The sequence below is a fragment of the Eublepharis macularius genome, chromosome 4 (genome assembly GCF_028583425.1).
Source record: "Eublepharis macularius isolate TG4126 chromosome 4, MPM_Emac_v1.0, whole genome shotgun sequence".
NCBI classification, from domain to species: domain Eukaryota; kingdom Metazoa; phylum Chordata; class Lepidosauria; order Squamata; family Eublepharidae; genus Eublepharis; species Eublepharis macularius.
Genome location: NC_072793.1, coordinates 146,598,903 through 146,612,051, shown reverse-complemented (window position 1 = coordinate 146,612,051; position 13,149 = coordinate 146,598,903). Strand labels below are relative to the sequence as shown.

At 45.1% G+C, this 13,149-nt stretch overlaps 1 protein-coding gene across 1 annotated transcript in view; it reads right to left on the bottom strand.

Moving 5' to 3' along the window:
* The window catches only part of PRICKLE2 (prickle planar cell polarity protein 2), a 121,760-nt gene extending 112,155 nt beyond the window's left edge, over positions 1–9,605 (bottom strand). Inside the window, exon 1 of the mRNA XM_054976973.1 lies at positions 9,486–9,605. The gene's annotated coding sequence lies outside the window, so the exon portion shown is untranslated. The remainder of the gene's footprint in view (positions 1–9,485) is intronic.
* Between the last annotated feature and the right edge of the window lie 3,544 nt (positions 9,606–13,149).

Here is a 13,149-nt window from a genome sequence, read left to right as displayed (position 1 = left end):
CTGCTTTCTCCAAATCCCATGGTTTCTTCAATGAATGAGAAATCATATCCTATCTGACACAACTGGTGGGCATAACCAATTTCTCCACAACCTATTCTGGTCATGGTGATGATATACTGCTATGTGTTTGATCATAATCAGAGGTTACCAATTACAAAAAAAACACCTGATGAAGTGGAAAGATCACGATATACTGGATCCCAAATTACAGCACAAGCAAAGCCCAAACCAATGAAAATATGCTGCTATGAAAACTGAAGATGGGCCAAGGGCTTAAATCGTTAACTACACAAAGGCCACCAAATATTCTGTTTACTTTCAATAGCCTTGACTGTCTATAGGATTGCTTGCATGAACAAGGGATTCATCAAAGCCTGAACCAAGTTAACAAAAAAGAGATTAACAAAGAGAGCCTCACTATCTAGAGTCACTGATACCATTTCTCTTTTTAAAAACGCTTATCATTTTAAAGAGATTAACAACAATCCTTTGATCATTTCATATTTTCCAGGGCCTATGACCTATAAAGACACCTTTTGCTTCATATCAGAACACTGACATCGTATAAGGAAGCACACTTCTTTTTTACAGATTCTTTTGCTTATAGATTTCTATGGATGAACTCCACTATGCTACAGCAGACCTAAATGCTCACAGATATTTACAATCTGTGATGTCTCCTAAGCTCCCATGGGTGTGAAATGGGGCAGGAGGGTCCCAGAAACACCATGAAGACCTCATAAAGCAGTGTTACTATCTTCCATTCTCGTTGGCACCAAAAGCCTCTTTCAAGGGTTGGGAGCATTGCTTATTGATATGCCATGTTCCTGCTGACCTTTTGGCTTCAAGGACATTCCCCCCCTCCCCAGCCTGCTTCCATTCCCTACTGTCCTGGGGAAAAAGGAGTATGGCATGATTGCTCCCATGTCACTTATGCACATTCTGCTCTGAGGTTCAGGGCATGCCAATACATATTGCTTACGTCCTGCCTGTTAATGTTGAAGGCAACGCACAGACCTGAAGAATATTAAACAATTTTCATTCCTGCTGCTTTAGAAGTTCTAGCATTTACCATTCTGACTTATATGGCTCTCTGCTAGGGTTGCCAGCTCCAGGTTGGGAAATTCCTGGAGATTTGGGGGGTGGAGCCAGGAGAGGGCAGGGTTGGGCAGGAGAGGGACCTCACTAGGGTTTCATTCCATAGAGTCCACCCTCCAAAGCAGCCATTTTCTCCAGGGGAACTGATCTCTGTGGCCTGGAGATCAATTGTAATTTCAGGAGATCTCCAGCTACCACTTGAAGGCTGGCAACCCTACCCTCTGCAGGTACTCCTCTTTTTGCATGTTTCTTTCAAGAATTAAATCTTTATAGGAGACTGCTTTGTGCTCCCTGGTTTGCAGTACGATGGCAGTTTGATCCCAACCTTCTCCATTTTAGCAGCCTTCCTGTGGAACTTCCACCCTAGGGATATTGGAGTGGGATTCAGATCGGGCATCCTCTTGTCTGTTTTTTAAAAGGTTTCATCTTTTTTTAAAAAAGATAGTGGAGTCTGATGGTAGTTGTCAGAGTTTTATTTTGATCGGTTGTAAGCTGCTTTGAAAACTGATAAACAAGTAATCAAGATAGTTTATATCAGAAGAGAATTTATGGTTGCCTGTTCTGTTAATGACTCTTCTGATTTTCCATGTCTTTCAGTTCACTAATATAAAGAAAGAATAAGCATACTAGGAGTCTCGTGTAACTCTTGCCGGGTTTTGTTGATAGGCAAGAAGGGTAGTTGCATTTGATTCAGAGATGGATGAAGTTCAGTCCTAATTTTTTTTTGCGTCATCTTTAGGGCTCATCCTTCCAAAAGTGGGAGGTTTTAAGCTTCAAAAATAACAAGATCAACTCAAACAGCTTTATATGAACCAATCCTGGATCAGAGGAGGAAACCACATCTGGTACCACCAGTCGTAGTTGGCTTACACAGCTTGTGATGGTTCATAAAACTCTCATTAACCAGGTTGTACAGTTGAGTTTTTCCTTGGGGGAAAGTGGCTATGTCCAGGAAGGCCTCCAAAATTGCAAAGAAACAAGACAGTTACATATGAAGTTGTAACTGGGCAACTACCCACACAAAAGACACTGAGAGATTCATAGGCGAGACCTACCAGGTGAATTTGACTCAAATAAATATGTGTTTACTTAAAAGGATTATCATTGCCAGGTTGATGCCAGATGCTACACTGTGGTCACAAAATAGTACAAACAAAGTCATTCCTTTGGAGACCCGCATGAATGAAAGGGTCTGAGGCGTCAGCAATGGGTACTGCTCAGCTGCCAGGAAGTCTGTGGGATGTGGCAGTCTGCCCAGTGAAATACAGTGCCAAGAACTCCCAAAACAACTGCCATGTGGACGGTTTAGCCTGATCTTAGTATTTTGAATTCTGACAAATGATTGGGTTGCAATAGCAGCCCGTTACTATTCATGTCAGAAGGGTGGAAAGCAAATTGACTTTTGCAGATTCCCTTGGGAGCCTGACATCTACCATGCAATCAAGTTCCAAACTTATTAAGGGATTGTTTCTTTGTATAACTGCACCTTCAAGTTCATCTCCCTGAACCCACAGGGTTGTTACAGTTTCACACATTGATTCAGCTACATCAGATAAGACCCCAGAGAGAATATTTCGCTTAGAACTATGGGAAGCAAGGTCATTTTGTACCACTGCACTGTGTTATAGGTCGTGCAGGCACAAAAATCTTTCCATACCTTTCCCCATGACAGCTGTGTACAGAGCCTTAATCAGCAACATACAAAAGCATAGGTCGTTCAAATACATATTGGCATTCCAACAAATCAAGCAATAAGGCAACACAGTGAATCAGTTCAACAACAAGAGCTTGGGAAGGTATGTTTACAATATTAACCACTTTCCTATAAGAATTCGATTGGATCTGCAAGAGAAATGGAAGCTGAGTTAAGTGAGGTAGTGTTGAACAGTGGTTAGAGAGTCAGGGTGGCATCTGAGAGCCAAGCTACAAGTGATGCCTTACACAGGTTGGACACTTGTCAGTTTACCTCAAGTTTTGATAGGAAATGTAGGTGGTCCTGGTTTTACAGCTTGGCTCTCCATTACAGCTGCAAGACCAGGATGCCTACATTTCCCATCAAAACTTGAGGGAAGCTGACAAGTGTCCAACCTGTGTCAGGCGTCACTTGTAGCTTGGTTCTGAGAGAACAGGGTTCAAATCCCCACTCTCCCATGAATAGCTCAATGGGTAACCTTGGGCCAGTCACTCTCTCTCAGCTTAACTTCTCACTGGGTTGTTGTGAGGTTAACATGAGGGAGGAAGAATGATGTCGGCCCCTTTGAGCTACTTTGCTGATGGATGGACGAGACTAAGGTGTTGTTGGTCAGTGACAAAACCCATCAGGGAGTAAGGGGTCAATCTGTATGGGAGTGGCTTGCACTCCCCCTGACAGAGCAAATTTGTAAGATCAGCCTATTGGTGGAAACTCAGGTTTCCTCCATGACATGTAGTGCCTTAGGCCTGTTTTGAATGGTGTACTAGCTGCAGCTTCTCAGCAAGTGAGAGTTGAATGGTAATTCATGCTCTGATTATACGGGACTACCTTTGGAGACTGTTCAAAAGTTTCAATTAATACAAAATGCTTCAGTCCGGCTACTGCCACAGTTTGGGCATAGGGATCATATCACCCCAGGGCTGAAAGATCTGCACCATTTGCCTATTTGTTTCCAAACAAAATTCAAAGTGCTGATTCTTTTCAGTGGTGGCACCCTGTCTACAGAATGCTTTCCTTCTGGATATTTTTCCTGGTGCCTGATTGTTTGGCTTTTAGTTAAGGCACTCTTAAGAATCCAAGTTCTTTTTCCTGACCCTCTTTTTCATTATTTTATTGTACAGCTGCTTTGAATATATTGATGTCTGTTCTCCGGCCTGTTTTTAAGTTTTACATTGGCTTTGCTTTTCTCTGCTGATGAGTTATGATTGTTTTAATGCTGGGTTTGGTCATTTTCTTTTTTTTTGTGTTGGACTGGGTGGTTTTTATGTTATTGCTATTTAGCTATTTTAACTGTAGAGCCATTGTTTTGGGATTATATTTTGTTTTAGCATTTTTGTGATTTACCTCCGGGGCAGTCTTAGCCAATGAGTAATGAGCAGCTGCCCTGGGGCTCAACTGCCCACAGCCCTTCCCACCCCCTGAAGGAGAGAGGGCTTCTGTTTCCACTTGCATGTAGCTAGCTCATCTGGGGCTCAGGCACCTGGCTACCAGTGGCTCACATGAAGTGAGGGCTATCTTTTGCTTGGACCCTGAGGGAGGGCAGAGGTGGAGTGGTTGGGATTCTGGGGCCCGTCATGGACTTCCCCCCCCCCAGGCCACAGAATCATTAAGATCACCCCTGGTTACCTCAGGCAGAACTGTTGTGGAGAGGGGGGCAAAGAAATGAACCAAATAAATAATAGGAAATGAATTCTTGAAGCAAGTTTGAGCATCTGTAAAAAGCGCAGTCTTTCTCTATAATGAGATGTCTTGGATGGTGAGCCAGCTCCCTTGTTGTGAGACAATTCTCTTGAACTTTATCCCTTTTGGAAGACCCATACAGCATGGAATGTATTTCAACAACCCCCAAGCGTAGCTGCATTTCATCTGCTGGCAGTATGGAACTCCCCATAGAAGGGCTGAGAAGGTAGAAATTTACAGCTTGGCTGCGACCCACCAAGAGCTTCTTTCTCCATCTGTCTTGGCTTAATGACTCTCCAGGGCTTGAAGGCTGTGAGAAAATGTGCCTTGTCCCATCCCCCAACACACACACCTCTCAAGGTTCTGTTATAAAATGGACTGCTCTACAGAAGTACCAAACCAGGAAGCAAGAGCTGCATTTCCTTTTCCTCTGTTTCTTGGGACACACCTCTCCGTTCAGTAGATGCATGACTTTCCCCTTTGCTTGTTACCCTGGAAGGGCAGAATGAGGTGACGCAGCTCATGAATCTACTTTTGGTGCTTCCATATAACATACAAAGCTGCCCAATGTCAACATGGCATTAGGGCATCCATTTAGCAGTGTTTCGCAGATTGGGGGAAAAAACAGAGTAGGGTAATAGCCTAGCCAACATGGTGGTGGGGGGGGGGTGTTTTGCAGAGAGGAGATATAAAAGGACAGCTCACCCTCACCCTGCTGGCTAAGGAACTAAGGCCTATGCATAAAATCTCATTCACCAATTCACCAAACCAACTTCCACATAGGTAGTTTGCAGATGACACATGCCTTTGGTTTCAGGCAACATTAAACCTGAAAATACAAAAGATTGTTAAGCACATGGTAACTGATATAATTGTTTATTGTGTTTAAAATCTCATGGCTTCTGAATTTATCTTTTATCCAAGCTCCACTTAGAAACGTTGGATTTATTTATTTATGCCATCTGTATCCTGTCTTTTCTCCAAAGAGTTCAGGATGTTGTCCATTATTTTTTTCTTTTTTGCTTCACAATAACCCTGTGAGGTAGATTATGGTGAGAGACAGCCAATAGTCCAAAATGACCCAGTGAATTTCAAGGCTGAGCGAGATTGTAATATGATTGTCCACAGTGCATGACTAACCATCTATCCCCACTAGGTCATACTCAGTGCAGTCCTAAACTGGGGTTGCCTGGCAACCAGCAGGAGATGGGGGGCATGGAGGGGCAGCTGTCGGCAATAGTGTGATGTCATTTCTGGGGGGGAAACCAGAAGTGACACCAAACCTCTCTAGGAATCTATGAGTTTATCATAGAGTTTTTGGTGATTCCTAGAAAGGCATGATATAGGTTCTAGGTTTTCCCTCCAAATGATATCACACTGTTGGCCTGAGGGCCTTTAAAAAAATTTCCCCACCACTGAAGCAGGGGCAGGGATTCCCTGCTGGCAACAGGGGGCTAGCAACTCTACCCTAAACAGAACTACACCATTCTAATCCCACTGAACTTTAATGGATTTGGAGTAGGGCAGGGAAGGCTTCCCATATTTCTGTCAATTTTTACATATCTATTTCTGTTATTGCTGTATGCCTCAAGACTCTAAGACAAGCTAATAATTTCAAGGGCTGAATTGTGTTTTTTAGACACTGGGAATGAAAATTATCAGGATAGGTAATCTCTTCCACTGCCATCATGATTTACTGAATTTAATCCCCTATTACTTTGAGGGCACTGACAGCTATAAACTTTAAATACTGAAAGCTTCTATATCATCATCATCATCACTGATGATGATGGTGGTGGTGGTGGTAGTGATGATGGCTAAAAATGTTTCTAACTCATATCCTCTGTGTTGGAGCTTCAGCCAAGAGATAGAGGGATTTTGATGGGCTCAGCAGAATCGGTTCCAACTATGTATGAGAAACGCCTTTCATTGCCTTTCAAAAGTCAGTTTAAACATACTCTGTTGTGAATCTAATAATACTGCAACTGGCAACAGGAATGAATGTCTGCTGATTTGTCTTTGCCCAAATGGGCAAGCCAAGCCGATCTGCTGGCGTCAGCTGCAAGCCAAAGCTCATGCCACTGCAGCTATGGTAGCATCATTTGGAAAGTGAGATATTCTTCCCTACCCCGCCCATTTTTTGCTACTGTTAACATGTCAGAAAGGCAGGCCCTTTTATAGGTGGTGGCAGTCCTGCTTTCAAAACGTAGGGAAGGATTTTAAAAAAGCCTAACCTTTGCATCCCCATCTGTGAATTTGGTTTTTTTCCCCCTTCCTCCAAATCTCCAGTCCCTGAAGTCATGTGCACAGCTCTTTAACACAAACTGAAGCAACCCCTAATAGCTTGCAAACAATACGGTATTGTTAAGTCCCCAAACCCAAAGCACAAATAAAAAAGAACCTTTAAAAGGTCTCAGAGCTCCTTATGCATCTCCTGATTTCAAAAACTGTTCTCATGATTTTGGCACGCTTGCCTCAGGACCTTTGCCTGCCTGGATTTGGAAGCGCTGTTGAGGGTTCCCATACGGTAGGGCTGAAACCACAGGAGCCCGAGCAGCCTGCAAACTTTGCAGGAACTGTCAGATACCTAATGGCAGCTCAAACCACTTCATTGTATGCATTCAGCAGACACCAGCATTTCAAGTACACTTTTTTCTGGAGGGGAGTAGGGATGTGAGCTTAAAGAATGACAGATCTCAAAATACACCCTGTGATTTTTAATTCCATAGCAGTTTGTAGAGCAAGAGTGTGCTTTCAAAGGCTTGTGTTGCACTGTGGGTTATCTTGTGCAGTTTTTAATGATGCCATTCAGTTGCTCTCCAGCTCGGCAAGACAGCATGCAGTCGTCCCATCTCAATGAAGTCCTTTATTGGCTGCCTAAATAAAAAGTGGGGCTTGCATCAGTCTGTACCATGCTTTTAAAGTGAGTAGTCCATTTACTCAGCGGCAGGATAGAAAGTACTATGCAGCCTCATATGCAATATTTTTAAGATGACAGTGCAATGGTATGGCATCAGGTAAAAAGCACAGATGATAACCCATGGTGCAGTGCAAACCTCTGAAAATATACTCTTGCTACAGACCTCCACAGAATGAAAGTTATATTCTGTACCAGGCAACACCATTGTCACAGAGCCTGAGGATGGAAATGTGTATTCCCTACCGCACTGGCATAAACAGCAGCAAACTTGGAGTATGCATAGCAATGCGCACAATCTGTCACTTATGTTTTCACCTACACTGACACAAGGGAGTCAGAAGAAGGCAAGATTATTAGAATCAGCACTGGATATTTCATAAAAAGCTCTTCAGTGGAAGCAAAAGGCTACTACAGTTCTGAGCTGTAGTAACCCAGGACTTTCTCTCCTTCCAAACCTCCCTCTCTATTGCTGTAGCATTACTCCTCAAACCTGTTTTAACATCTTATCTGTTTCATTGGGAATGTTTGCTTTGGCAATTCCGTTTGGAAATTGTTTTGCAACTTCCCTTTGTGGTTTTCTTTATTCAACCCCCCTCCCAGCAGAAATAGAGTCTTGAAGTCCACACGTCTGAGCCTTCCCTTTATTAAGTTAAAAAGTGTGAGCAATGGGCTAAACATGCTTGGGGGTATTAGAAAGCTTTCAGCTCTTTTACATACGGTAATTACGTCAAAGTTCAGCATCCCTTGAGACAGGATGGACCTCTCCATCTGTGAAACCCATCAGAAGAAGAAATGGCAGTGTGGGTGTGTGTCTGTATGTGTGAGTGTGTGCGTGCGAGCTAATGACACCAGCAAAGTATCCGAAACCAGTGACAATGATTCATTTTGTGAAGCACAATAAAGGAGGCTTCGAACTCATTACAAGCAGAGGAGGCAGAAGCACCAAGCAAAAGAAAAAAAAATCTCATGACATTTGCAAACTCATTGCAGTGGAAAAACTGTAATATGCCTTTGCCACCTATTCAGATCACCATTACAAATAACAGCACGAGCTTCTGATAACATCCCCTTAAAGCACTCGTGCGCCAGAGGAAATAACAACTGATTAAAGAGAAGGATGGTTTAAGTGAGGGAGAGAGACCAAACCATAGGAATAATCATCAGCCTTGCTTTATTCTGCCTCATGCTGATCCTTGGGGGTCCACAGAGGTTTGGCCTGTCCTTGGCAAAGCTCCGCCACTCGACATACAAAAGAAAGAACAACTGGATTAAAATCTCAACATGACCACAGGTCATGTTGATGTGGCCTCAGTGGGCTGCCCTTCAAGTAAGCCTCCAAGAAACGCACAAAGAGGAATGACAGCAGAATACCTGAGGCTCCTCCTAGGTTTGGGAAGGAAACAAGGGGCACTTTCTAAAGAAAACAAAGGTGTGACAGGACTGCCATGTGCCAAGAGTCTTCGAAGCATCTTCTAAGGGCTGCAGCAATCCCCCATCACACTAAAAATATCTCCTGCTCTAAGTCTGAGTCATCTCCAGCTTGCTTGAAAACCCTGAAGGTTTCAAGCGCTCTGGGGCACAAGTGACCGCGCAGTAAATTAACACTCACCGCTCTTTTAAAATCAGCTGATTTCGAAGGGTAATTATTTAAAGAGGGGGTCAAGCGACTCGAAGCATTTCTCCTTGACTGCCTGAATCTCTAAAAGCTCAAGCTAGCAATTAACCATTTCAGCGAAGAGCAGCACATCGACAGCAGCGCCCCACTGAGAAGACTACAAAGGGGGGGGGGATATTGCCCTTAGTATATGTCAGCACACTCCACGCTTTACAACGTCCTCTGAAAAATATCACCGTCCGCTGTCTTTTCAGAGATGCCTCAAATCCTGGCCCTAGGCATATATACACGGACTCCTCCTCCCCTGAAATCGACAGGGCTCCTTCTAAGCAAACCTGTTTCAGAGCAGGCGACACAATTATCCATGAGTCCATCCCAACTTATGACACGCCAACACGCTTCAGAGTTCGCAGCGTCAATACTTGGTCATGAAAACGGTATGGCGAGGGGAGAGCGGTCATAAAAGGAGCATCGCTTACCTGTGGCAACTGATTCTAAGTCCAGATTGGAGGAAGTTTGGGTTTCCTCTCCGAAAATGTGAGTGTGTGTATCCACCACGCACCCCCGCGTTACTTTTTAGTTGACTTTCGTTCGGCGCGCGCTCGCTCGCAGAAGCCCAGGCGACGCGGCAGCGCCGTCAAGCATCTTGTTTTCCTTCTGCCAGACCCCGTGACAGGCTAGCGGGGAAGAATGTCTCGAAATGAGCAGCGGCAGGCTTCGCGTCCAAGCCAGCCCGCAGACGCACACGCGCGCAGGCAAACATCGGGCAGCTCGGCAGGCGAAAGCTGCGGCGGAAACCCTCCGCGGGCAAAGCGCGCTGGCCGGTCTGCCTTCGCCTCCCCGCGAATTCCAGCCGGGGAGGGCTTCTCTTCGCCGCCCTCCTCCTCCCTAGCGAGCCGTCGCCTCCCCTCCTCTCCCGCAGTCCAAGGGAGCCTCAGCGCGGGCTTGGCTGACTGACCCCTGGAGCCAGCCCGGCTGCTGCGTGCGAGCGCCAAGCCGGAGGCGTTTAGGCGGCTCCAGGCAGCCCCGTGGCAGCCGCCTGGCTCGCTCGCCAGCCTCGCAATCTTCGCCGTTGCGGCGCTCGCCTCTCCTGCATGCTAATGAAGCGGTGATGTCAGCAAGTCAAAGTCGCTGCATCTGGACAGTTCAACAAATGGTTCGTGGGCCAGCGCCGGGGATGTATTTACATGGAAATCAGGCGGTTCTTTGCAGAGCAATAAACACGGGCCCTCCTCCTCCTCCCCCGCCCCCCTTTTCTGTTGCCAAGTTTGGGGAGTGGGGAGAAGAGAAAGAGAAATGAAACTTCTCTGTTATTGCCATCGTGCATCAAAGTTATGCTGCTTGGGTAAGCAAGGCTTGCAGACAGTGCCAAGGGCACCCATGCCATCTGCACGAAACTGCAATCAGATTGGGTGCTGAGCAACCCTCAGTTTTTCTGGCCCAACCAAGACACAGTTTCTCGTTATTTCTATCAAAGTTTCTAATCTTGATAGAACTGTACTTCTGTTTAAGGCTATACATCAGCAGAATGGTGCCTTTACTTGGACACCACTGTTTCTCACTGTGATCCTAAGAGGAGTCACTTCAGTCCAAGCTCATTGAAATCAATGGACCCGGACTGGCATAACTCTGCTTAGCATTGCGCTGTAAGTGTGACTCAGATCACAGGCTGAGACTCAAAAGGAGTTACGCCTTGTGAGCTGGTTGTCTCTCTCTGGCAGGGGTTCATTGGTGAGGTAATGACTGGAAAGAGGCTCCGTCCCCAAGATTCTGGTGAAGGTTCAAATGATGCAATTCTCAGATAAACAACCCCTGGTCTAACACATTTTCGCCTTAGCTGTTCAGGTTTTATGAGGACTTTGGTAAAACTAGTGACCCAAAGCTGTGAAAAGCCAGAGGGGTGAAAATAACTTCTTATCAGTACTGTCTCACTTGAGAGAAGTACTTAAAATACAAGATGGGAGGTTCCACTTCAATTACTTTCCCACCAATACTCCACAGTCACTATGCCATCAAGATAGTCTCAACCAGGGCTTTTTTTCTGGGAAAAGAGGTGGTGGAACTCAGTGGGTTGCCAGCACAGGGGGCAACTCTTGGCGAGAGGTAGAGCCTCTGGTACCACGTGCCCGTGCACAAAGTGCATGCACGCTCCCAGGACTGCACAATGACATCACTGGGTCAGCTGGAACAATGGGGGAGTTTTTAAAGTTTAAATCACCCTAGGTGAAAATGGTCACATGGCTGGTAGCCCCGCCCCCTGATCTCCAGTAGAGGGGAGTTTAGATTGCCCTCCAGCTCCACTCCAGCGGCGTGGAGGGCAATCTAAACTCCCCTCTGTCTGGAGATCAGGGGGTGGGGCCACCAGCCATGTGACCATTTTCAAGAGGTGCCGGAACTCCGTTCCACCGCGTTCCAGCTGAAAAAAAGGCCTGGTCTCAACTACATGATGATTCTACTGTCATCCTTGGGACAGTTTTCCATAATCAGACCAGCCAGGAATTCTGGCAGAAGCCTCGGACAGTACCTGTTTCCAAAATTCACTTGTCCCATCTTCCCCTTGTCATACAGACCACTTCCAGCACCAAAATCAGAAATACCTCAAGGAAGAAAAATGACATGTCATGCAGGAGGAAGTCCTACACTCACTAACTTTACGCCATAGTTCCTCTGCCACTCTTGGAAATCCATTTGCAGTACAGTCTTAAGCAAAGTTGCATTGTTCTAAGCCTGCTGACTTCAATAGACTTAGAAGGGGGTAACTCTGTTTAGGATTGCACAGCTAGACTAGCAATGATCCTTACAGAATTGCTATGGGCCACGTACAGATTGAGTACCAGGTATGACTGATTTGGTATCCAATACAAGGTCTTTCATAATGGCAATAAAGGCCCTGAGAGTGAGTTCTGGGTTTGGAAAAGGCACACAATGGTGTCCAAGTAAAGGCACCAGTCTGTTGATGTATATCCTTAAATAGAAGTGCAGAAACAATGCACCCATACAAAGTTTTCCAAAATTGTTCCCTGTGGGAAGAAAAAGGCGTAAGAAACAGGCAAGAGGTGATGCTTGCTGTCCAATTCAAACAGCAGGAAACAGCCATTGGTCTGGCCCAGCTACAATGCCATGGACAGAAGTATCTGTGCAGAAGCCAAGGAAGCACTGAAACCAATGTGTTGCAGCAGGCAAGGAAACGTAAGCAGATCCTGAGTCAACGGGCAAGGCTTTTCTGGTACCTTTCAGGATCGAGTGTTCAGTTCCTTTTCCCTGGGATTTTCCTTGGGGTGGAAGAGAGAGAGAAGCCAGCGTGATGTGCAAACCAGGGTCCAGCAAACCTGCAGGAACCCTAGTCCAGGTTCACCAAACCCACAATGAATGCCGTCATTTTAGGGCTGCCCCAAGTTTTAAGGCCTTCCAATCTCGTTTTCTTTTGTATTATTTATTCTTCATAAGCTGACAGTCTATGACTGGGCCAAGTTGGACTGGGCCGGGCTGGCAAATCCAGAGAACTAGAGGATACACGTGATTTACACTCATGACCTTTTCATCAACTAGCCCTCTAAGTCTGGTGGGTTCTGATTTTTTTTTATGGTCAGGGATATATATTCCAGGCTCTTGGCAGTATATTCAGTATGTTCACAATGAAATAATAATAAGATAAATCCTTATACAGCCTGGCTAGTAGAACACGCTGAGGTGATGCTTTCTGGATTCTTTGATAGCTCTGTTAAAAGTTTACTTAATTATGAGGAGTAAGATTTACAAGCAACCAGGCCAAATCTTCAGGTGATGTTATTCAGGATAGCTGCTCTGAAGTCAGTGGAACAAAACTGATGTAGCACTGCCAAGATTATGGAACATAACATTAACAGTCAATTCTGTAAGGCCTTGTTTAGGTCTGGAATGGCTTTTGGGGTATAATAAATATCAATGGAATGTTTCATTAAAATGGCCGCTCCGGAACTCACAAGCCAGCAAAGAACTAGACTTCGATCTTGTAAATCTACATACTCAGATGGTGGTCAGGTTACTGCCGGCCACAGTTCTTAGAAAAAGAACACCTCCGATTCCTTTGTATGGGTTAATACAGATAATATTTTTCAAATACAGAATTTGTTTATTGATGAATGTTGTAGATGAGTCAGGAAA